This window comes from Cervus canadensis, chromosome 21, assembly GCF_019320065.1.
Source record: "Cervus canadensis isolate Bull #8, Minnesota chromosome 21, ASM1932006v1, whole genome shotgun sequence".
Classification (NCBI taxonomy): Eukaryota; Metazoa; Chordata; class Mammalia; order Artiodactyla; family Cervidae; genus Cervus; species Cervus canadensis.
Genome location: NC_057406.1, coordinates 21,214,515 through 21,239,568, shown reverse-complemented (window position 1 = coordinate 21,239,568; position 25,054 = coordinate 21,214,515). Strand labels below are relative to the sequence as shown.

General features: G+C 43.1%; 1 protein-coding gene and 1 long non-coding RNA gene across 3 annotated transcripts in view; one reads left to right on the top strand and one right to left on the bottom strand.

Annotated features, from left to right (window-relative positions):
* Positions 1-25,054, bottom strand: part of ETV6 (ETS variant transcription factor 6) — a 276,040-nt gene that overhangs the window by 220,812 nt on the left and 30,174 nt on the right. The gene's annotated exons all lie outside the window — the stretch shown is intronic.
* Positions 5,050-23,582, top strand: LOC122423393. The gene is made up of 3 exons (XR_006264143.1): positions 5,050-5,070; positions 18,170-18,177; positions 23,427-23,582. It is a non-coding gene; the product is annotated as an uncharacterized LOC122423393 (long non-coding RNA).

The window sequence follows — 25,054 nt, the reverse complement described above, 5'->3', positions numbered from 1 at the left end:
TGCAACACTGAAGCGATGTAAGTGTCTGATAAAGGACTGGAAGAATTCTCTTTCTCTGCATTATATTCTAACATAAAGATCTTCATGGCTTCTCTGGTGGCTCAAGCAGTAAAGAACCTGTCTGCAATGCAGGAGACCCAGGTTCAATCTCTGGGTTGGGAAGATCCCCTGAAGAAGGAAATGGCAACCCACTCCAGTATTCTTGCCTAGAGAATTCCATGGACAGAGGAGCCTGGTGGGCTACAGTCCATGGGGTCACAACGAGCTGGAAACGATTGAGCGACTTTCACTTTTTCTTTCAAAGATCTTCAGAGTAGGATGTTAGTGGCTTCAGTAATCTGCCTATATTCACACCTGGAGACTCTCTGTCTGTGAACCTTGATCAGGTTATATAACTCATAATCCACAATTTCTCCAGCTGTTAAGTAGTTTAGTAATAGTAACCCATTATCCAGAAGGTTGTGCTGAGAACTAAACGAGCCTGTAGTGGGGTAAAGCTCTAAGCACATATCTGGTGTGTAGTAACACAGGTTTGATCCCTGGGTCAGGAAGATGCCCTGGAGGAGGGCATGGCAACCCTCTCCAGTATTTCTGCCTGGAGAATCCCATGGACAGAGGAGTCTGGAGGGCTACAGTCCATGGGGTTGCAAAGAGTCGGACACAACTGAAGCAACCCGGGACACATGCACACAAATGTGCGTTTTTGTTATTACTCAAATTGTATTCTTACTCCAATGTAACCAGTAGCTGGTTTGCAAATTTTTGGAGCTTCCTGGTTCTCCCTATTGCTACCTCACAAGAATAACAGGGGGGAAACTGACGTTACATCTGTAATGAAACTTGAACTATAGGAAAACATTAACTCCCTTGCTAGTTTCGAGGGTACAAGTTGTCATGTGTGGGATGACTGTCTTGGGAGGTCCACATGATAAGGAGCTGAGGGCAACCTCCAGCCAACAGCTAACAAGAAACTGACACCCAATGCCCTAGAACCACAAGGCCCTAGTCTGCCAACAGAGGCAGATTCTTCCCTGGTCAAGCCTCAGATGAGACCACAGCCCTGGCTGACAACAGGAATTGCGGCCTGTGAGACCCTAAGCAGACGATCGAGATAAGCTGTGTCCAGATTCCTGAGCCATAGAAATTGTGCGGAAGTACTGGGTGGGCCAGAAAGTTCCTTTGGCTTTTATTTTTTTTAAATAAAAGATGTATTTTTTTCACTTTCACCAATAACTTCCATGAACAATGTATTCACTGTTTTGTTCCACTACCTCCGGCCATTTTTCAAGCAGCTTCATAATTCCATCTTCTCTAAACTTTTACTCGTTTATAGCAAAGAACTATTTCAGGTGCCTTTTATAGTCTTCCAAGGAATTGAGTTTTATTATAAGAGAATTTCTTAATGACAGAAATAAATGGAAATCCAAAGGTGCAACATTTGGTAAATATGGTAGATGAATCAGAACTGCCCGGCCAAGCTGTATCAGTGTTTGCCTGGTCATCAATGCATACGCATTGATTATGCATTTTCTGTTGACTAATTCCTGATACTTTTGTCAAATACTGCTTTCAGCTGGTCTAACTAGGAGTTGTACTTGCTGGAATTGTTTCGTTTTCTGGGAAGAGCTCATAATAGAGGGCTCCCATCCAATCCCACAATATACACAACAGCACCTTCGTTGGATGAAGACCAGACTTTAGTATGGTTGGTGGTATTCATTTTGCTTGCCCCACAGTCACTTCTATTCCACATTATTGTACAGTATTGACTTTTCAATGCCTGTCACAATTTGTTTTAAATACAGAACATTTTCATTAGGTTTAAGTAGAGAATCATATGTGGCAATAAGATTAAGAGGTTTCTTTTTTTTTTTTTTTGCTTAACTTTGTGGAACCCAAATATCAAAGCGATTAACATAACCAAGATGGTGCAAATGATGTTCAATGCTTGATTTGGATATTTTTAACATGTCAACTATCTCCTGAGTGGTATAACATTAATTGTTTCCAATTAATATCTCAATTTGATTGCTGTTAACTCCGACTGGTCTACCCGACTGTGGAGTATCACCCAACTGCAGAGAAATCTCAAGCATGAAACTTCGCAAACCACTTTTGACATGTTTAATCAGTCACAGAACCTTCTCCATACACTGCACAAATCTTTTTTTGCATTTCAATTGTGTTTCTACCTTTCTTGAAATAACAAAGCATAATATGCCTAAAATGCTGCTTTCTTCCATCCTTAGTATTAAAATGACTAAACAAAAATTCACCAATTTTGATTTTTTTTTAAGTAATGAACTCTGATATGACAGCTGTCGCAATACAATCCAACAAAAGTGTTCTGAATAAAGTTAAAGACAACTCAGCTCTACTAAAGCCATCTTATGGAGACAATCAAAAGAACTCTTTGGCCAACCCAATAAATGTGTGTTGTTTTAAACCGCTAAGTTTTTGGTGAGGTATTATGCAACAATAGAAAATTAGTATTAATGTTGGGACTGGGAATGCCAGTAGATACACATGGTACAAAAACACATACATGGGCAAAAATACATTCACACACACACAGTCCTATGATTTAATGTCATTGCTATAGTGATTTAGCTTATTAGAACACATGCTGGGTCTGCTTATTTAACGTGAACTAAGTTGCATCTTGGCTGGCAGAAGGGACAGTAAATCAAAGTATTTAGGAGTGAATGGTAACTCTTCTCCACAGTGATGGGGTATGAAAAAAAAAAAATGAGTTTTCTGTGGCATTTCACCAAACAAGTAACAACCAAAGGTTTTGTTTTCAATTTATTTTCAAATTAGGTAAGTCAGCCTTTCTGGAAAGCAAATTGGGCAAGAGATTTTGTCAGGGTCCAAATCCTCCTGCCAAATTGCATTACCTTATGGGCATGCTTGGGGTCTCTGGGGACTGGGTTATGGGAAAGGCCCACAGATCAGTCATCTAGATGGGATAGCCAACACGCAACTTAGTTCACATCAAATAAACAGACCCAAACCAGGAACTCGGAAGAGCCTTCTGTTAAGATGTGGGTTCTGATTCATTTTCTAGTTAAATACTATAATTTCCCAGTTCCTCTTGCAAAAAGACACAGCCTGCCACTTGCCCGATGCTCCTACAGTGACTATCCCTTCCATTTTATCAGGATCTTCATTTAAACTTCTGACCTTAAGTCCTTAACCAGCCTAGAGACTTCCAAAACATTTTTGCACAGAATCAAGAAATTGAACAAGTAAGATGGTTCCTTGGAGATCATCTAGTCTTATTCTCTAATTTTACTGGAAAAACCATGAGGCCCATGGAATTGAAATGATTGGCTTAAGTTTAAAAGCTGAATCTTTTTGACAAATTTTAACCTCTTTCTTGAAAACAGAGGAAGAGGAGTTAATTTCTCTCCTAACCTTCCCTTTTACGTTTCTGAATCTGTCTGTTCGAATGCTGACAGCCTCTGCTGGGCAGCCCCGCTTGCAGGGAAAGATTTCTATGAACCACCAACTATGAATGAAAGAGATCTCAAGTAACTGATGGGGATCTTACAGGCTGGAGTGACATTCATCACCCATCAAGTTTCCGCCAATGCTGTCAGTCTTCAAGAAATTTCGGCCAAGTCACGGCAACAAAAATAAATTACTGGCTCCACTGCTTAAGGGATGAGCTAAGCAGATCATAATCATATTCCTTTCACATGGATTCACCAAAACAGCTAGAGGTGGGGGAGAGGTGGGGAGGAAGCAAAGAAACCTATTCAAATGTAACAAACATGTAACAGAGGGACTGCCTACAATTTCTCTACAATTTCTCTATTTAACAAACACTGAATACCAATCACCTGTTTGCCACATGTCTACCAGGAACTAAAAGATGACATAAAGAAACAGTCTCTGGGGGACTTTATTGGAGGTCCAGTGATTAAGATTTTGACTTCCAAAGCAGGGGTGCAGGTTCAGTCCTGGGTATGGGAGCTAGGATCCCACATGCCTCACGGCCAAAAAAAAAAAACTAAAATTTAAAAAAAAAGAAAAGCAGCAGTAATGTAACAACAACAACAAAACAAACAGTCTCTGCCTGCAGGAGAGACTTCTTGTGAAGAAGTCAAATATTTAGCAATTATTTTAATAACAGAGACCCTTTATTGAGCATTTAGTTTGTGCCAGGCTGGTTCTATGTATTTTACACGGATGAACTCCCTTAATGCTCATTGCACTTGAAGAAGTAGCTTTATTTTTAATTCCTCATTGACTCACAAAATGAAGGCACAGAAGGCTGAGCTTCCTGCCCAAAGTTCACACATTCATTGTTTCAACAAATATTTGCCTACTGTGTTCTACACAGTGCTCTGGGTGCAGGAGACACAGCAGTGAACAAAAGAGGTGAAAATCCCTCTTCCTGTGGAGTTTATGTATTAGTGGGAGAAGAAAAATATTAAGTAAAAAATGACAATTGGGACTTCCCTGGTGCTCCAGTGTTTCAGACATTGCCCTTCCAATGCAGAAGGTGCGGGTTTGATCCCTGGAGCTAAGATTCCACATGGCTCAAGGCCAAAAAACCAAAACAGAAAACAGAAGCAGTATTGTAACAAATTCAATAAAGACTTTAAAAATGAAAAAAAAAAAGAAAAAAAGAATCAAAGTCAGAGAGTGACAAGTGCTAAACAGAAAAATGAAGCAGGGAAGGGAAACTCAAGAGTGAGTGGCGGTGGCTGGGTAGGTGCTATTTTTAGAAAAAAGTGTCCCAGGAGGGTTTCAGCAGAGACCAGAGGGGGTCCCCAAGCAGCAGAGCGAGACACAGGCAGGCAGTCCGGCAGCACCCTGACACTTACACCATGCCGGGCAAAAAAGGCAAGGGAGAGAAGCTGTGACTTCCCTCTATTCATCTCCTTAAAAGCACTTTTTATTTTCCTCTTCTGATTATAAATATTAATATCATGTGCCTTTATTGAAAAAATGGATTTAAAAGTGGGTTTTCATGTGGAATCTTAAAAAAAAAATTATACAAATGAACATCTATGCAAAACAGAAATAGATCCACAGATATAGAAAACAAACTTATGGTTGGTTACCAAAGGGGACGTGGGAAGGAGGATAAATTAGGAGTTCGGGATTAACATATACACACTGTGCGTGTGTGTGATTACCACTCAGTCCTGTCCGACTCTTTGTGACTCCACAGACTGTAGCCCGCCAGGTTCCTCTGTCCATGGGATTCTCCAGGCAAGAATACTGGAGTGGGTTTCCGTGCCCTCCTCCAGGGACCTTCCCAACCCAGGGATCGAACTCAGGTCTCTGGCATTGCAGGAGGATTCTTTACTGTCTAAGCCACCACACACACTACTAGATATAAAATAGTATATATAAAAAAGACAACAAACAAGGACCTACTGTGTAACACAGGAAACTATACTCAATATTTTATAATAACCTATAAGGGAAAAGAATCTGAAAAACAATATGTATACACACACACACAGATATATGACTGAATCACTTGGCTGCATACCTGACTAACCCAATACTTATATGTAAATCAATGTAAACATTGTAAAACATCATAAATAAATTTTTAAAATACAGGTTTTTCACAGGAACTTCTATTCTTAAGGCGGTTTGAGATTCATCAGCTGACATCCTTATCGGGGTTCCCCATGTCTGCCAACGCACAGGGGAAGGGAGAAAGGGGGTCATTTAATAGAAATAGCCATAGAGAAGGATTCCAGAAGCCCAGTCTGGTCCCAGCTCTGCCTCGAAACAAATCATGCCTCTGAAACCAGAGAGAACCCAGGACAAAACGTCGGGCAGAAAGAATTCTAACACCCCATGAGACAGGGTGTGAAATTGTGTGAAACCATGACCTCCGAGGGCTTCCCCGGTGGCTCAGATGGTAAAGAATCTGCCTGCAATGTGGGAGGCCTGGGTTCGATCCCTGGTTTAGGAAGATCCCCTGGGGGAGGACATGGCAATCCACTCCAGTATTCTTGCCTGGAGAATCCCAGGGACAGAGGAGCCTGGCGGGTTACAGTCCATGGCAAAGAGTCAGACACGACCGAGTGACTCAACACAGCACATAAGCCTGCGGGCTGTGCTCCTTCCTGCCCCTCATCACTGTTCCTCGGTTCCCTTTCTCTGCACTGTTGTAAGCCTGTTGGTCCATACTACCCACTTCAATATTTAACTCCCATGAGGTTGAGAAATCTACATTTCTATTTATTAGAATATGTTCAGATCAGAGTAATTTCCTTTGAACTGGGGCTAGATTTGGCAACGTCCTGAAAAGAAAGGCCAACAGATCAGTTTGACTTATTGGAAAACACCAGGGAACGAAATGTCTCAAATGGGCCCATCTTCCTTATCTTTTGGCAGATTTCAATGAAATTGAGGATACAAAAGTTACAGATGCTGTACATGCTGGGCCGTTGTTGTTGAATTGCTAAGTCATGTCTGACTCTTTGTGACCCCATGGACTTTAGCCTACTAGGCTCCTCTGTCCATGGGATTTTCCAGGCAAGAATACTGGAGTAGGTCACCATTTCTTCCTCTAGGGGATCTTCCTGATCCAGGAATCGAATCTGCGTCTCCTGCATTGCAGGCGAATCTTTACCACTGAGCCACCTGGGATTATACCATCCTTACCTGAAAGTTCCCCCATATTTTTTTTTAATCACATGGCGATCAAAAGGAAGAAAGGCACAGTGATATACAAAATGAACATCAACGGCAACTGTCTCCTGGAGAGAAAAGAACATCTTATTCCCTGGACCAGCAGGGATATATCTTCTAGAGAGATGGGACAAACACACAGCTAAGTACATGTGGATAAATGATTGTGACTTTGCAGAGCTAAATATACGAAAGCAGAGAGAAGGCTGTCACAAACATGGAGACAATAACCAGGTGGAAAAAGCATTTTTACTGGGAAAGTTCCTAAGGGGAGGAGACCTTCCAAGCACTGTTTTGAAAGTGGGAGAGAGCCACGTTTAGGCAGATGTGCCCACTCAGTCTGTATATAATCACCCTCCTTTTTAGTCTTGGCACTGAATAATATTAAAACTGTATCCAGTATTACAGAAGACAGTCCACTTGGTTTCAAGGTGGCCATCTGACTGGCAAAGCTTAAAGGAGGGACTGAATCTTCTTACTAAAGCAACGTATGAGCTGAGGGTTGGTGGTATAGGGCTTAGCATAGCTGTCTTCCAAAGCATCAGATGGGTCCAAAATTCAAATCATTTCATATAGAAACCACTGTAATATACTTTGCATCCATTACATCTCACATAACCCTCACATAACCCAGTGCAGGAGCTATATACTAGTGGCCCATATTTTCAGCTGAGCAAACTGAGCCTTGGAGGTTAAATAATATGCCAAAAGTCACAGAACTAAATCGTGGCAGAGACAGAATTCAAACCCAGTGGGCAGGTCCACTGAATTAAAAAAAAAAATTTAACCACTGTGCTAGGTACGTAGAAGAATACCAAGACATTAGATCTCTAATACTGCTACTGCTACTGCTAAGTCACGTCAGTCGTGTCCGACTCAGTGCGACCCCACAGACGGCAGCCCACCAGGCTCCCATCCCTGGAATTCTCCAGGCAAGAACACTGGAGTGAGGTGCCATTTCCTTCTCCAATGCATGAAAGTGAAAAGTGAAAGTGAAGTCTCTCAGTCGTGTCCGACTCTTCGCGACCCCATGGACTGTAGCCTACCAGGCTCCTCCGTCCATGGGATTTCCCAGGCAATAGTACTGGAGTGGGTTGCCATTGCCTTCTCCGGATCTCTAATAAGATAAACCTAAAAAATAAAGACTTGCCCCCAAGGACTTCCTGGGTAGTCCAGCAGCTTAAGACTCCATGCTCCCAATGCAGCGGACTGGGTTTGATTCCTGATCAGGAAACTAGATCCCCTATGCCATAACTAAGAGCTCGCATATGGCAACAAAGACTTGGCACAGCCAAATAAATTAATAAAAATAATTTTTAAAAAATCAATATTAAAAAAAAAAGACTTCCCCCCAGATCATCCAAAATAACACTATACTATGCTGCAGCATAATAAAAAGTGTTTCTCTACCAGCATCCATTCAAATAAAAATTTTGTTTGGTACAACTCTATCTGCTCTCCCCAGTTGTGTGTGTGTACATGTGTGTGTGGTGTGTACACGTGTACACTGTAGCTGCATCATCTCTCTATTTAGAGGGAGAACTGCTTGTAGGGGACTGGCTGTTTTCTCCGAGAAGAGACCTCTGATCTCCATCAGCCCCCTGTGGAACTCTTTCTTCCCCAAGAACAGATGGCCAGGGATGGCCATGAGTAAGCCCAGTGCTTATCACTAGAAAGCAAGTACGTGAAAGCAGCTGGGGGCACAGACAGGGCAGAGAGTGCATTCCTGGGGTGAAAAGACACAGAAGTACAAAGCTGGCTCTTTGACATGTACTGTGTTGATAGAGTTATCTTGGAAAGGGAAACACTACTCTGTGACCCCAGACTGGTCCTGAATGCTGGGGTGGGTGAACTCCACCGTCCAGGCAACAACTGAGTGGGACAGAGGTCACCAGGATTATTCCCCTCCTCTGGGTACAGATTCAGGCCTGCCCTCTTAGCCAACTGGACGTGCCATGAAGGAAGGACAATGGACATCACTAAGGACCAAAGACCCAACTGACCGGGGGGCAGAGCTTGGAAGTGACTGGAAATGACTTTTTTGGTCTACCTATGACAGTCTTTTTGGTGTCAGGGAGCAGTTTGGTGGTGACGGTTTTCAGATGCTTCAAGTGCATTACATATATCGTGTACTGTCCCGTGGACTGCAAGGAGACCAAACCAGTCAATTCTTAAGGTAATCAACCCTGAATATTCATTGGAAGGACTGACACTGAAGCTCCAATACTTTTACCACCTGACCACAAACAGCCTGATTGGAAAAGACGCTGATGCTGGGACAGACAAAAGGCAGGCAGAGAAGGGGATGACAGAGGATGAGATGGCTGGATGGCATCACGGACTCAACGGATGTGAGTTTGAGCAAACTCCAGGAGATGGTGAAGAACAAGGAAGCCTGGAGTGCTGCACAGTCCATTGGGTCACAAAGAGTTGGACACAAGTTAGCAACTCAACAACAACTTATTTCTATTATTATTACATCAGCTCCACCTAAGATCATCAGCTGTTAGATTCTGGAGGCCAGGGACCCCTGATCCATAACCCTCGAAACTGAAGACACTCCCAAAACACAGGCACTTTTGATCTCTCATGGCGTCCACTGAACTGAACGCAGTGCAAGCTCCCGTCAAAGCCAACCACTTGCCAGGGCCTAAGTGTGCCAGACCCTTCAGACCTCTAACTTCCCCCAAAACAGTCCACCCCATCCTCCCCCGTCTGTCCTGTGAGCTCGTGCTCATTTTCCAAACATCAGATCCAATGCATTCTCCTCCTCCCACCCCCAGAAGCCTTCTCTCCCAGGGAGAGGTAAGCCCCCTCCCTCTGTGACCTAAGTGTTACAGCACACCTCATTAATGCATTAAAATGCTCACTTTGAACATATCCTCTCCGGACTAGATAGGAAGCTCTTTAAGGGCAAGAAGCCTGCCTTACTGAGATGGCACCTGCCTGGTTTGTGGTAGGTGCTAAACAAAACAGTGCAAAGGACCGACCTGAGTAGACACATGGAAGCATCAAGAGACTGGTCTCAGAGGGACATGGTTTTCCCATCGAAGAGTTTAAAATATAAGTCAAAGTCAGCAAGCACTGACTGCGTCGAAGCCACGTATAAGGAAAGTGCCTGCTGGGTGCCGTCAGAGTCATTTCAAGCATCAGGGTGGGACTGGGAAGATGGTTGGAGGAATAAGGCAGAAACAAGACGGTGTCTGGTCTCATACGAAGTTTATGTGCTACTTCTTCACATCCAACTGAAATAAAAAGCACTGAGATTTCGCTTCCATTAAATGTTCCCCCAGCTCACAGAACTGATGGTTTCCAAAAAAATGAGGGAGGTCAGATATACAAAGCAATCCCCTGCACACGGATAACTGATCCTATGTATGAGCATACTTACAGCAAACATGTTTGCAATTATCAAAATCCCAGCACCAATCTATGAGCACATCATCGGGAGGCTGAATGACTAAACAGAGCATCACCACGTAAGGGAACATTCTAGAGCAGATAAAGCAATGACGCACAGTGACATGGAGCAATGCAGATCAACAACAGCAGTGAAAACGTTAAGCAAAAAAGACTCCAAAGATTATACATAGCCTGATACCCTTTCTATGGTGTTAAAAAGACAACTAAAATTAAATACACATCTGTATCGACACATACTTTTTGTATGTTTCACGGAGTCCCTTTTAGGACTCCTTTGGTGAGAGAGAGAACAGAAAGGAAAGTAAGGGATGACGCACACAGGATTCAGGTGACGCATTACTTTGGGGATGGGAAGGAAGGGGACTAAGATGTGGGGAGGACCATCATCCAATCACATGTAGGTTATATTTTTTGTCTTTTTAAATTTATTTTTTCTTTTTAAGTTAAAAAATATTTAATTTACAATATTACATTAGTTTCAGGTGTATAGCATAGTGATTCAGTACTTTTATAGATTATACTCCATTTAAGGTTATTACAAAATAATGGCTGTAACTCCCTGTGTTGTCCAATATCTTTGTTGTTTATCTATTTGCTTCATAATATAGTTTGTATCTCTTAATGCCATGCCCCTATTTCCCCCTCCTCCTTCCTTCTCCCCTCTGTATCCAGTAGTTTATTTTCTATATAGGTGAGCACGTGTCGGTTAGCTTTAAGATCCCAGCTTTTGTTTCAGGAGATTGGTTTATGGTTACTTATTATTTTAATTTAAATAAAATATAAAGAATGTATAATGAAGTGAACGTATGAAAGTTGTTAGTCACTCAGTCATGTCTAACTCTGTGAGCCCACGATTATAGCCTGTCAGGCTCCTCTCTCCATGGGATTCTCCAGGCAAGAATGCTGGAGTGGAAAGCCATTCCTTTCTCCAGGAAATCTTCCCAACCCAGGGATCAAATCTGGGTCTCCCGCATTGCAGGCAGATTCTCTACCATCTCAGCCACCAGGGAAGCATTTAGGAAATATCATGAAGTAAGGACTATGATTAACCCAACTCTTTATATAGAAGTCCACTAGCAAAACAAAACAAAAAAATAATTAAGTTACAGGAATATCGTAGCATGGTGCCTGCATCTATGCAAAATACAAAGTGTCCTGTAAGGGGGTGAGAAGGGCATAGAGAGGTTAACTCATGCCCCATTCTGTACTTTCCCCTGGCAGCCAGGGTGACTCCAGCCTAGGTTACAAATTGAAAAAAGGCAAGAAATCTGCATCCACATGCCCCAGTGTCAATCCTCAGAGCCCTCTTTTTCCTCTTGGCACTGGTGGGAAGAACGCGAGCTCTGGAGAACGCAGGATACACATGGGTTACCTCGGCACAACACAGCACTCATAGACCAGCACCAATCTCATCTTTGAATATTCTGACTCTTTCCAAATGGCATCATAAATTCATGCTTGTGACACTGAGGATGTGGAGCTTTTGGCAAGAATATCCCTGTATTTGCACATGAAAATCAATCAGTTCTACCTTCTTCCAGAAGTTAAACTAAGCAGACCAAGCTCTCGGGATGGCCTGGACCATATGCCCTGGACAAAAGGTGCAGCAGAGGTCTGAGAAACACAGAGGATGGAGGCAAGGCTCCCAGTGGGAGACAAAGGACTCTGGAGAGGAGGCACCCCAGGGGGAAACATGGTCAGCCAGGACAGTGAAATGCATTCAGTGTCCACACACACACAAAACATGGCAAAGAATGCCTGCTGCTCCCAACTCCCTCCAACGAAGCCCCTAACCTGAAATTTTAGCTGCTGGTAGTTGATTTTGTTCTTTTATAAAAACCTAGGTGGCAAAACACTAGAACCAGAAAGGCAAATCCTGTCTGCTCACCTAAACCTGCCCGTTAGCATAACTGTGGACACTCCCATGCCAGGATGATGGCAAACAATCCAAGTTTTCTTCCTGGAGGAGACTGGAGAGGAGGTAGGAGTGTTGTTGCTCAGTCGTGTCCAACTCTTTGCGACCCATGGTCTGTAGCCTGCCAGCACGCTCCATCCGTGGCATGTCCCAGGCAAGCATACTGGAGTGGCTTGCCTTTTCCTTCTCCAGGGCATCTTCCCAACCCAGGGATTGAACCTGGGTCTCTGGCATTGCAGGCAGACTCTTTACCATCTGAGCTACCAGGGAAGCCCTGGAGAGGAGGTAGACCATAACTTAAAATAAAACAGTAAGGTAAATGTTGTGTGCTGTGCCTTTAAACACTAAAGCATGCTTAACCATCCCCCACTCCCACCACTGCTCTCCAAGTCCCACATTTCAAGCAAATCCCTTTCTCTATTTACTTTGGCTTTGGGGGGAAGTCTTCAATAGTACAAAACTGTACTATGGTACTCCGCACCCTCCAAACACGGATGTTCACGCTACTTCCACACCCCCAGCAAACACCCTACACTTTCCTGCCTGACTGGGCCTTTCCTTTCCTGCCCTGGGCCTCCTTCCCAGTAAATAATCTTGGTGAGATCTTGCCAAAACATTTCTTAATCACATATTTTCCTGGTCTAAAAATTTATAGATAGGGAAAGCAACCTTTGTTTCCAGTCCTTCCCACACTTACAGGAGCCCCAAATCCTCCAAAGTGAAGCTTTGTCTTCTTCAAGTGACTCCCCTCTTAGGCTTTATTTTTGACCCTTATTTTGACTCTAGATGAATCTAATCAGCGTAAAGTAGAAAACTGTGGCCACTCCCCATAACCTTGATCTCTAAATACACGCAGTCCTGAGCAGGTGATCACAAAGGATTCCTCTACCTGGGCCCTGGGGAGGACCCAGAATCAGACCTGGAAGGGCAGCTGGGACTACAATTATTCTGGAAGGTTCTCCATGTGCCACCACCTTTCTCCCAAGTTTCTAAGGTTGCTCTGAAATGTGGTTTTGCATTCTTTGGCCCCAAATCCAGAGAAGAGTCAAGGGATCTCAGAGCGGTAGTGACATCATCTGGGGCTCTCCCTTCTGCCAGGCAGGTTACTCTCCAGCACTTAGCTGCTAAAAAGACATGTGGGGCACCAAGCCCATACAGCCTGATGACAGAGATTTGGTAGTTATTGATCCCTCCAGGCCAAGGGAGGAAGGGCTAGCAGGAAATCAGGTAAACTCCTGGACAGCCACAAGTATGTGTATTAGTTGCTCAGTTGTGTCCGACCCTTTGCAACCCTATGGACTGTAGCCTGGTGAGCTTCTACGTTCATGGAATTCTCCTGCAAGAATACTGGAGTGGGTAGCCTTTCCCTTCTCCAGGGGATCTTCCCAACCCAGTGATCGAACCTGGGCCTCCTACATGGCAGGCGGATTCTTTACCATCTGAGCCACAAGGGAAGCCCTGGAGAGTCGCAAGACTCAAGCCAGAGTAGTTGCCCTGCAGCACACCCAGCATTCACTGTGAGAGCCATTCTCCCAGGGGGCTGGGTGACCATGTAATTTTCCTGTGCGGTTCACTCACTGTTTCTCCATTGCTTTTTTACCATGGAGTCCGAATGCCTCTGACTTGCACTGAAAGCCTTTTAAATATGCCTCTGAAACCTCACCGTTCGCTCTTTCCCTGTCTACTCCAGCATCCTCCTTTGCCCACAAGGTGCCCCCTGCAGCAGGTATGCAGACTGGTATGGATGAGACTATGGCTCTGGAGTCAGGCAGCCTGGAATCTAATAGGGGCTCCACCATCTCCTTGGCCTGTGACCCTGGGCCAGTGAGCAAACCTTGCCTCAGTTTCCTCATCTGTAAAGTAGGAGTCATAATGTCCATCTCACACGGCTGACGTGAAGACTGAGTAAACACCTGTAAAATCCTCAAACAGTACTGAATACACAGTAAGCACTCGATAAATGTTGCCTGTTGTCATTATTCTTCTAGTTCTACTGCAATGAACTCTCTCCCTCTTTTAAATCCCTTCAGCAGGACTTCCCTGGTGGTCCAGTGGTTAAGACTTTGCCTTCTAATGCAGGGAATGTGGGTTCAATCCCTGTAGGGAAGCTAAGATCCCAAATGCCCCAGGGCCAAAAAAAACACCAAGAACAAAACGTAAAGCGGAAGCAATATTATACCAAATTCAATAAAGACTTTTAAAATGGTCCAAAAAAAAACTTAAAATAATAAACCTCTCTAGCACACATTCGCAATTGGTGTTCCTTACATATGTTTTTTGATGAAACTAACATATGTCTCATCTCCCCATCAGGCTACAAGTTCCTTGGAGGTAAAGACTGCAGCGCATGTGTTTTTCTTTCCCTGCAATGTTTGAAACGGTCTTAAATGCAAGAACACAATAAATGGTGGCTACTTAACAACAACACATTCATAGCCATGAAGCTCTACTTAGGCTATAGCCATACTAAGTCCTTCACATGCATTAGCTCACTTAGTCTGTTGATTTCTCATACTCTGTGAACTTGACTGAGTGTTGAACTCCCAAAGATGTGTCTTCCTAATTTTTTATTTAAAAAAAAAATTGCCAAGCAAACTTAAATATTAAGGAAAACAGATATTACAGAGCATTGAGAATCACAGCCAAGTTGTTGATATGCAATCTTGTATCACTCCAAATTCATCCCAGACTTCTCCTGACAATCAAGGTGTACAGAATGATCTCTGAAGGGCATGAGCTCATAAAAGAGGAAATGGGGAATTCCTGACAGATGTAAACAATAATTTTCTGGTTTGCCTTTGACAGCTTCAGGCCCCGAAAGAGTGGTTAAGTAAATAAAGACAAACTGAATCTACCATAAACTATCTAACCCACCTACGGGTATCACAGCTCCTGGGAAGAAAAATCCAATAGTTAGTCCCTGAGGGAATACACGGGCACTGATGTTTAGCAGATGAAGAAGATAAATGAGGATAAGTAGTAATTTCATACATTGCAAAACTATCCACAGACTTTAATGTACCTAATGGTTAAACCTAAAACACCAGAACCCTTTTTAGGAGTGAAGATGATATAGCTTTCTAGATTAAATCAAAGATAACATTTTAAGTTGTCTTACGACACAATGGAATTTTACTTTGGGTTACATTCAGTGATGAATACAAACCTTGAAGCTGTTCTTGTACAAAGAAAATATGTGAATCAACAAATAATCTCCTCTGTGGACGAAATGAAATGTCTACCAATGTTTAGTCTGACTGTGGCTGGCTGTGTTTGAAGAAAGGCTAACAAACTCTGTGTGTATATGTAAAGAATGCTTCTTTCAAATGTTTCTTTTAATGACTGAAGAGAAAAATGCTAGAATCATCCACTTTTGTTCAATCATTTGAAATTAATACCCCATTTTATCTTTATTACAGAAAAGATTAAGACAAGAATGTACCCTAATTTGCTATCACATTTAAATGAAATTTGACAAAGACCATCCTCCCTTTGCATCCACTCCCTTCTCCCAATTACCCACGTATATATTCATATGCTCATGAAAATATACACTTGTGTATGTGTATCGTTGGTTCCTATACATTCATTTCCCACTTCCTGGTTTTTATCCAGAGAAGAAGAAGTATTAAAAAGTTACAGGAAAAAAAAGTTGTCACTTTTAATTTACCCAGAATCAGGAAGTGCTCACAGTCTCAAGAGGGAAACTGTCCTGCAGAAATTAGAGCTCTATTATTATAAACAGAGAAGGATTCAAGCCCTTAGCAGCTTATATATTTTAAAAGGTCTTTAAGCAGCCTGAATTTTCCGCTTTTTTTTTTTTTTTTCTGAAATGTCCAGGGGCAATTAAGCATAACTGACAAAGAAATAAGCCAAAAAATATCACCGAGTTCAATATCAGAGGCTTCCCTGGTGGCTCAGTGCTAAAGAATCCGCCTGCCAACGCAGGAGACACAGGTTCGATCCCTGGTCTGGGAAGATTCCACATGCTGCAGCGCAACTAAGTCCGTGAGTCACAACTACTGAGCCTGTGCTCTAGAGGTTGGGAGCCACAACTACTGAGCCCATGAGTTGAAACTACTGAAGCCCGCTCGCCCTAGAGTCCATGCTCCAAAACAAGAGAAGCCACCACAATGAGAAGCCTGAGAACCTAGACAGTAGACCCCACTTGCTGTGACTACAGCAACGAAGACCCAGCACAGCCAAAAAATAAATAAAATTATTTTTTAAAAATAGTTCAATATCAGTGTACTCTGGATGCTTCTTTCTACTGACCTTGCCAAGAAGGGAAACACTGAAAAGTTACATATTACAGATGATAACTAAAGCCAATACAAACGGTGAAAGTTTGCTTGGTTGGATGACATGCTGACTGACACATCCATCTGCCTTGGAAGCTGCTCCCAGCTCCTGCTTCCCATGGGTCTTGGCTCCTAGGACGCCTCCCCAGGGCTCCGCTGACCACCGTACCTGGAACAGCCCTGCCCTCCACCTGGGCTCTTGTGTTACCCACAGTGTTTGCTGCCCAGCATTCAAAGAAATGATGTTGGTTTTGTTCTACTCCTTTTGTGTCTGTCTCCTCACTCCAGAACACTGGCTTACATATATTAAAACCTTCCAGGCTTTACCTTTATAAGCTGTGTTCTTAATGCCTAAAACACTAGGTTATCATATTTGAATTCAGTTTTTAATTAGGTAACATGAAGGAATTACTGTTAGCTTTGTTAGGAGTGCTAATGACATTTTGTATATTGGAAAAAAATCTGTTAAAGACACATACTTCAGTATTTATAGGAAACACCATGGAAAGGATGGAAAAATAATCCAATAATAATCCCAAAATAACAGGGCGGGAAAGAGTTGAGAAGGGCAGCCATAGGATCTACAAAGAACGAGATTAGTCATGAACTGATCAGCACTGAAAATGACTGATGAGCATATACAGTCCATTCTACTGTTCTCTCTACTTCGGAAAATTTCTCTAATGAAATCTTCAGCTTAACTGAAAAGATGAAACAGGTCGTTTTCCATATATTTAACTGAATACTTATTTGATCTTAGGGTAGAGAAAGCCTAAGTCAAAAATCAAAGGAGAAAACCCACAAAGAATTGTTTTCAAAGCTAAATAAAAGTAGATGCTCACTGAGTTTATCAAATTAGCAATGAGTCAAAGCAAGCCACAGATGAGAATTCATCTATGACGCACTGATTTATCTACCATTAAAGGGGGGAAAAAAAACCATTTTATCACTTACAATTATTGTGTAAGTTATTGAAAGAACGTTTAGATACACACATGACGCTTACATTCATCTTGGGCAAATACTACAAGGAAAAATGAGTGAAATTAATTGGTCATGCTGTTACTAAAATTTCTCACATGCAGGGCCAACTTCCTTGAATCACTGTGACTCCGTTGTTCATGTCTGTAACAAATGACCATCCTTATTCTCTGTCCATGTGTCAACACACATCTGAGGGATTAATTATCAATTCATTTTGCAACACAGTGTTTAGGAAGGTCAGGCTTTTCTTTATGCCCATGTTTGCATAGTAATGAATGAAATGCCTCTTCCAGGAGGCATTTATTTAGTTCCTTCCAAAAGGAACTAAACACGGAAATTTCGGAGGGAACTTTATGAAGTACATTCTATTGTATGGAACCCCACAAGAAAACCAGTAACATCGGGAAGAAAGTAACAACAATTCTTGAGGGAATTTTTCTGTGGGCAGTCTGTTTCTGAGTTTATGTTCTGATGACATTTCTAGGAAGACAAACTTTAAACTCGGGTTCATGGTTTGCCCTCAGTTCTTTGAGACATGAGAGTTACAGAAAGGAACAGTCAGACTTAAAAAGAAGTCTGATGGGGAAGTTGTTGCCCACTCTCTTTTTTCTATTCCTAGTAGTTGGAGCCTACCTGTAAATCAGACAATTAGTTCTAAAGGAAATCAGTCCTGAATATTCATTGGAAGGACTGATGCTGAAGCTGAAGCTCCAATACTTTGGCCACCTGATGCAAAAAACTGACATATTGGGAAAGACCCGGATGTTGGGAAAGATTGAAGGCAGGAGGAGAAGGGGACAACAGAGGATGAGATGATTGGATGGCATCACCAACTTGATGGACATGAGTTTGAGTAAGCTCCGGGAGCTGGTGATAGACAGGGAAGTGCGGCGTGCTGCAGTCCAAGGGGTTGCAAAGAGTCAGACACAACTGAGCAACTGAACTGAACTGAACTGATAAATTAGACAGTGAGAGAGTCTACTGGAGAAGGGAATGGCTACCCACTCCAGTATTCTTGCCTGGAGAATTCCATGGACAGAGGAGCCTGGTGGGTTACAGTAGTCCATGGGGTTGCAAAGAGTCGGACACAACTGAGTGACTAACACACACCTATACACACAGTCTAGTGGTATATGCATCCTGGCTAAAAATGGAGCAATAAATGAGTTAATAATGGAAATACTGAATGAAATAATGAATTTCTCCAGAAAGGAAGAAAAACTTCATTTAATGTTAGAGTTCCTTTTACATTTTTATTTTACTTTTATTGCAGTATAATTTAAATGTCTTATTTATAATGGAGGCATCAGCATGAAAAGTGTGGCTACATCTGTGCGTTCACTGTGAGATGTGACGTGAAAACGGTCTGGTAGAAATTCAAAGAAATTTCATGAGCTTATGTCTAGTAAACTGAATCTAATCAAGGCACAATCTTTAAATAAGTGCGAGCCTTTGGGTTTCCCTGCTGGTCCAGTGGTTAAGAACTCACCTTCCAATGCAGGGGACACAGGTTCAACTCCTGGTCAAAGAAGAGTCCCACATGCCTCGTGCTAACGAAGCCTGTGTGATGCAACTGCTGAAGCCTGAGGGTCCTCGAGCCCGTGCTCCACAACGAGAAGCCACCACAATGAGAAGCCTGTGCACCACAATTAGACAGCAGTCCCCACCCCCTGCAGTAAGAGAAAGCTTGAGCGCAGCCACAAAGACCCAGTGCAGCCATGAATAAATAAATACATTTAAAAGAATAACAGAGTGCTAGCGTTGACAAAGTGCATATATAGATATAGATACAGTACGGATTTGCTCACTGAATTGTGGTCTGAAGCCTTTAGCCACTGGTGACAGTGAATATCATCCTTACAGTCAGGAACTTCATTCCTGACTTCAGTCTTCCCTCTTGATTTTTTTGGCACCATCCCATGCAAATCACCGGAGAAGGCAATGGCAACCCACTCCCGTACTCTTGCCTGGAAAATCCCATGGACGGAGGAGCCTGGTGGGCTGCAGTCCACAGGGTGGCGAAGAGTCAGACATGACTGAGCGACTTCACGTTCACTTTTCACTTTCATGCATTGGAGAAGGAAATGGCAACCCACTCCAGTGTTCTTGCCTGGAGAATCCCAGGGACGGGGGAGCCTAGTGGGCCGCCGTCTATGGGGTCGCACAGAGTTGGACACCACTGATGCGACTTAGCAGCAGCAGCAGCAGCATGCAAGTCACTGGACTTTGTGGTTTAAGATGTGTGAAAACAAACCAAAAAAATACCAGAAACCCACCAGAAAGGGGCATAACACTGAAAAGTATTAATAGCTAACTTCAACTGTGTTAAGAAATGACTGTCTAAGGCCACAGACCTCAAATCTCTAGCACAGTGTAATGGAAAGAAAAGGGTGGGGGGCATCTGAGTCTGCTCCTCAATATACGAGCCAAACAAAAACTAACCTGAAAAACAAAGAAACCCAACCAACTTGATAGTGTTTCAGCTGCTATGGAACCCAGATGCATGTGGCTTAGAGTTGCCTCAGCCTGACAAAGACCACTCTCATCTTCACATGTGGGGAGCATGCTGCCCATGTTACAAAGCAATGAAGCCTACATTCAGTGGGATGCACAGAAGAGAGGCTGGCCTGGCAGGCTTCCAGAGAAAAGTTCAGCTCGCTTCTGTACCACCGGGAAGCATAGACCACATCTGGAGGACCGTGAACTTTCCTATAACACCTATACATGATACTAAAGATGAAGCATGTTTTCCTGGCCAACCCTGGGATCCAGAAGGAAAGATGCAGAAAGTAAGGAGCATCACAGTGTGTGTGTAAATGCTCAGTCGTGTCTGACTCTTGCGACCTCATGGGCTGTAGCCCACCAGGGTCCTCTGTCCATGGGATTTTCCAGGCAAGAATACTGGAGTGGGTTGCCATTTCCTCCTCCAGGGGATCTTCTCCATCCAGGGGTCAAACCTGAGTCTCCTGCATCTCCCGCATTGAGAGGCAGATTCTTTACCACTGAGCCACCTGGGAAGCCCACAGAGGCATGAAAAACCTTCTTAAACAAGCCTGAAATAAAAGGTCTGAGAGTCCCTTGAAGGAACTGACCTCTCTCTCTGCCTTCTCCTACTTCAAGGGAAACAGGGGGAATGATGGAGAGGTGGGGTGGCTGCTCAACAGCTGAGACCTGACAGAGGCAAGACTGTCTAGGAGACCCCGGGAGCACTCAAATTATAGCCAGGAGGAGAAGTGGATCATCACACCATTGGGGAAATGCTCTAATTAATTTCCCAGCAGATCGCTTTGCTGCCGGAAGATGAAATAAGGACAGTCCGTCATTTTAACTAACACTCTGCTCCCTGTTCTTCCTCTCACGTGGCCCTTCGATAGAGGGAGTTAATCCCTGGCTGTGAGAAGATCAATGTGTTCAGCTGAGTCACATTATATTCGAGGGGTCTGCCCTGCTGCAGTCCCAGACCCAGCTGGACGTGGAATACGGACTTACTGGGATGAAGTTCGACTATAGCATCATCACTAAGGGGCAGAGGGGTTTTCCCAAAAACAGAGGACGTGGGGCTTCTCTGGTGGTCCAGTGATTAAGATTCTGCCTTGCAGTGCAAGGAACACTAGTTCGATCCCTGGTCTAGGAAGATCCCACGTGCCACAGAGCAACTAAGCCTGTGTGCCACAATTAACTGAGCCTGAGCACCTAGAGTCTGTGCTCCAGAACAAGAGAAGCCCGCACGCCACAAGAAATAGCCCAGCTCGCCACAACTAGAGAAAGCAGTAATGAAGACCACCACCGCAGTCAAAAAATAAAATAAATCTTAAAAAAAGAGGATGCAAGACACTCCACCATCAGAAGTTGCTTAGAAATGAGAAAACAGTAAACATTGAAAATGTTAAATAATAGGCATGGATCAACTTTGCAATTTGGTTTCCAGATTTTTATTGATAGAGCTGAAATACACTGACTGCCCCCCAACAACTGTAGGGTTTTTATTTTTAGCGGCCACCACCTGAAGGGACCAGTGTAGTCCTCTTTGTTTCTCATGAGAACACACATTTTTTTAATAACTCACAGGCTGAGCAAAATGCTCCCCAAAAGCATGAGATATGAAAGATAGAAATCCCACAGCATCCTTTGAGCATTCAGAGGTCAAAACACCCTTCAAGTCAAAGAGCTATCAAGCTAGATGTCTCAACTTTTACACAGAAGAAAATTACCAACTGGAAATGTTGAGTCTCTGACCCAAAGCTTGTCCCAATTCCCAGCTGAGTACTAGTCTAAGTACCTTGTGATGAAAAATGAAAATGAAATCAATGAGAAGAGATCTGTAAACTCGAGAATAAGAGTAGTATGATGAGAAGCTGCGTGAGACCCAGAGGATGTCATCATGATGAATCCCAGTGGGAGCGTGGTCCCTCCCCATGGACCCTGGAACAAGCATGCTTGAAAGTAAGGAACTGCCTGATCCTCTGGCTTTGACGCCTAGACAGAGACAATGGTCCATGGAAGATACACATCACTGAATGTTACCAGTGAGGGAAATTCTTCCTAAACATGCCAGAGGAGATGAATGAGAGAATGACAAAACTAAATGCAGTCAAATCCCGTGATGGCCCCATTTAAAAGAGGATTTATTTATAGACTGAAGAGACATCAAGATCATTTAACATTCCCTAAGTGAACTTTGCGGCAGCCTTGCATAGAAGACCATTCACACAACCGTCTGACCTTACTATGGTTTCAATGCTGAGATCAAAGAGGTAGGTGCGTGCTTAGTCGATTCATTCATGTCCAACTCTGTGTGACCCTATGGACTGTAGCCCGCTAGGCTCCTCTGTCGATGGGATTCTCTAGGCAAGAATACTGCAGTGGATTGCCAGGCCCTCCTCCAGGCGATCTTCCCAACCCAGGGATCTTACAGCTCCTGCACTGGCAGGCGGGTTCTTTACCACAAGCACCACCTGGGAAGCCCCAAAGAGGTGGGCAAAAAGGAAAAAAAAAAAAAATCCTTCAAGACATGATCTTTGGAATTTGCCTGGCAGTCCAGTGGTTAAGTCTTCACCTTCCAATACAGGGAGTGAGACTTCAGTCCCTCATCAGGGACCTAAGATCCCACATGCCTCAGGGCCAAAAAACCAAAATATAAAACAAAAGCAGAATTGTACCAAATTCAATGAAGACTTAAAAAAAAAAAAAAAGGCATGATCTTTTCCCAAATGTGTTTATTCTTTATTTTCCGCACATTCAGGCCACGGTGAAGATTTTACACACTTATACACACACACACACACACATCCTACAATGAACAAGAACACTGTCTTTTCAACTCAAATGTCGTTAATAACTCAAATGAATGCTCTAGCTTGCTTGGACAATAACGGCAAAAAAGAGGTAGGGTCAGAGCAGAAAAAAGGTGACTCCAAGAAGAGAAAGGTATTTCTTCTCGTGAGATGAGATGAAACTGGAGGAAGAAGGTGTCAGCCCGTGCGTTGTGGAGAACATGGCCTAAAAAAAACAGAATGAACCTCGCCTTGCCAACCACCTAGATCTGTGAGCCTCGATAGCTAATGAAACTGTGTGGTCACCTCCAGATTAAACACTCAGTATACTTCTTCCCAGATCTCAGGGGGTTTCTTTACCTCGGCATCCATGGTAGAAAGCATCACACTTTTACAACCTTTGTAATAAGGCCAGGCTCTCCTTCATTCTCTGGGGCCTCCAAGCACGCTCTCTTTTTGTTCTATTTTCTTGTCCAAAGTTCTTATATTCATTAGATGATATCTGTGGTACTTGGTCATTCATAAGCCTTATTCTTTAACTGATTCAGCAGCAAACATGCATCAAGTACCATGTCTACTGTTTACAACAGTCAAGACATGGAAACAATCTAAATATCCATCCACAAATGAATGGATAAAGATGCAATATACATACAAGGGAATATTACTCAGTCATAAAAAAGAATGAAATAATGCCACTTGCAGCAACATGTATGGACCTAGTGATTGTCATGCTAAGTGAAGGAAGTCGGGAGACAAATCCCATGTGATATCAATTATAAGTGGAATCTGAAATATGACACAAATGAACTTATCTACGAAACAGGAATAGAGAAGAGACTTGTGGTTGTCAAGGGGCAGGGAGGATTTGGGAAGAGATGGACTAGGAGTTTAGGGTTAGCAGATACAAACTATTACACATAGAATGGATAAACAACAAGGTCCTACTATATAGCACAGGGAACTATATTCAATATCCTGTGATAAACTGTAATGGAAAAGAATATGAAAAAGAATATACATACATACAGATAACCATACATATGTATATAACAAACACACACTACTGTATATAGATAACCAACAAGGACCTTCCGTATAGCACAGGGACCTCTACTCAATATTCTGGGATAACCTATTAGAAAAGAGTCTTATAAAGGATGGATATATGTACATGTATAACTGCATCACTTTGTTGTGCACCTGAAAATAACATTGTAAATCAACTATACTTCAATAAAATAAAAATTTTTTAAAATGTGCCGTGTGCTAGACACCCCATGGGCCCTGGGTTGTAGAGACGGGTACAATATGGATGTCCGTCCAGAAGAGTCTGGACCAGGTGCAGGCCCCACAGCGAGGGGCCAAACGCCACAGCCCCCTGCAGGAGGGACCGGGGAGAGCTGGGGCACAGAGCTCTGCCAGGGGGTTGGAGGGCTTGAGAGAGCTGGAGGATGAACAGGGGTTTGTCAGGTGGGATGTGATGAATGTTAACATAGCAGATGCTCTCAGCAGCTCTATAAAGCAGGTGTTACTCTCCTCACAGCAATCCTAGGTAGGTGCTACTAGCCTTCTTTTAGAGTGAAGAAATGGGAAGATTAAAGAGGATAAATGACTGGTCCCCTAAGTCACAAAGTGGCACTAACTTGACTCCATTACACAACCAAGCTGCTGAGTCAGAGGCCTGTCTTCTTCACCATGGACATTCCAACGGTATCCTGAACATCACACATAGGTGCTCAGTATTTATCCAGTTAATCCATGTTGCTGGACTCCCATCTCTCATGTTCTTTCAGCTACATCCCAAGATACCAACCAAGAAAGGTTAAGATAAACATATTATCTGGCCAACTGCTTAGGAAACAAGAAACAGGTCTCCATATAGGGTCATCATTTCAGGCCAAAGGTAGTGTGTGTCTGTATGTGTATGCGTGTGTGTATGTATGTGTGTGCACGTGTGTGTGTATGTATGTATATTTTTGAAGCAACAGGATACGTGTGCTATTCTCTTATTCAGAACCAGGAAAGAATTTGGATTCTCAGCAGGACTTCAGTTCAGCTTTGTAATTACTGGCAGAGAGACAGGGAAAAGAAGAAAGAGGTGGTGATAGAGGAGAAGAGGGAGGAGAAGAGAGAGGAAAAGTTCCTGAAAAGCCAGATCCATCTATTTCCTCTCCTTTTCCAGAGACAACAACTAGAATAGATCTGTGAGGACTTTTCCTGTCTTATAGGAACATCCAGAGAACTGCAGTGTCTTTGCAGAAAGGACCAAATGATAAAGGAGACCTTCCTTCAGATGATTGGGTTTGGATTTCACAGTAAGCAGAAAGTCCATTAAAAAAAAAAAAAAAAAACACTGCAACTCATGCATAACTCAAGATTCTGAATTCAGAACTAAAAATAAAAAACTCCATGATGTCCTCTGCATAAGCAAACTTGTGACAACCTGACTACAACTGACAACACTGCAGATCCGCTCAGTAGACAGT